Source organism: Eretmochelys imbricata, chromosome 17, assembly GCF_965152235.1.
Source record: "Eretmochelys imbricata isolate rEreImb1 chromosome 17, rEreImb1.hap1, whole genome shotgun sequence".
In the NCBI taxonomy this organism is placed as follows: Eukaryota; Metazoa; Chordata; order Testudines; family Cheloniidae; genus Eretmochelys; species Eretmochelys imbricata.
In genome coordinates this window covers 19,141,366-19,142,288 of record NC_135588.1, presented here as the reverse complement: position 1 = coordinate 19,142,288, position 923 = coordinate 19,141,366, and the positions used below count along the sequence as shown (strand labels likewise).

Here is a 923-nt window from a genome sequence, read left to right as displayed (position 1 = left end):
AATCAGAGAAAGGGACTATTCTCCTGTTTTAAACAGAGGCAACGAGGCAGGGTGAGACTGACCAGATGGATCATGAGATCATCTAGTCTGAGGTTATGCCACGGGCCGCCCCAGTGCAAAGTCACACAGTGAGTCTGTGGCAGAAGTGGGAACAAAACCCAGATCTCCAGGGTTCCCAGGCCAGCGACTTATCGATCAGATCAGTCTTCCTCTTGCATCTCACTTCTCTAGGGCTGAAAAGAGAAGTGCGGGTGTGCAGCATCGGCTGTCTTGCTGCTCGAAAGGGTCTGAGCACGTGCAATGACCTCATTGCATGATTTTGGGGACCTAGTGTTGGCCTGCAATTTTTTTTTTTTTCCAGGCAACAGCGCAAAGGTGTCTTAGGTCATGTGATGCTGTCTGGCACCACTGGAATCTCGTCTCCTCCTCCCTCCCCGGTAACTGGATCGCCGGCTAGCGACTCCCAGTAATGATACAGGTGCTGAGAGAGAGGCCTAACCAAGCTTCCTCTGTTACTTCCCACACCCCTGCTGCAGCTCTGAGCGGGGCCACTGAGCTTGTTTTATGCTCCCCCTGCAGGGAAGTCAGCGCAGGCAGGCAGAGCCGGGCACAGCAGCGGCCAGCCAGCCTCCTGCCACAACAGCCGCTGGTACGAGAAAGCTGGTCATGCTGCCTCTAAGGTACAGGCTGCAGCCCTGGCCATGCCCTTCTGCCCAAGACATGCCCCCTGTATCGGAGTTTTGGGGGACAGCACAGAGCTGACTGGGGAGGCCTCCTGCAAAAGGGGTTTTCCATGGGGTGGGACTTGATGAAGGCTTTGATGCTCCACAGCATCTAAGTTACAGGACAAGCTTGGCTAGCTCAGTTGGTACAGCCTCAGCCTTTTAATCTGAGGGTCCAGGGTTCGAGTCCCTAGTCAGGCA

General features: G+C 55.0%; 1 non-coding gene across 1 annotated transcript; it reads left to right on the top strand.

The window, feature by feature from the left end:
* The first annotated feature begins 850 nt into the window (after positions 1-850).
* Positions 851-923, top strand: TRNAK-UUU (transfer RNA lysine (anticodon UUU)). Its single transcript has one exon. It is a non-coding gene; the product is annotated as a tRNA-Lys (tRNA).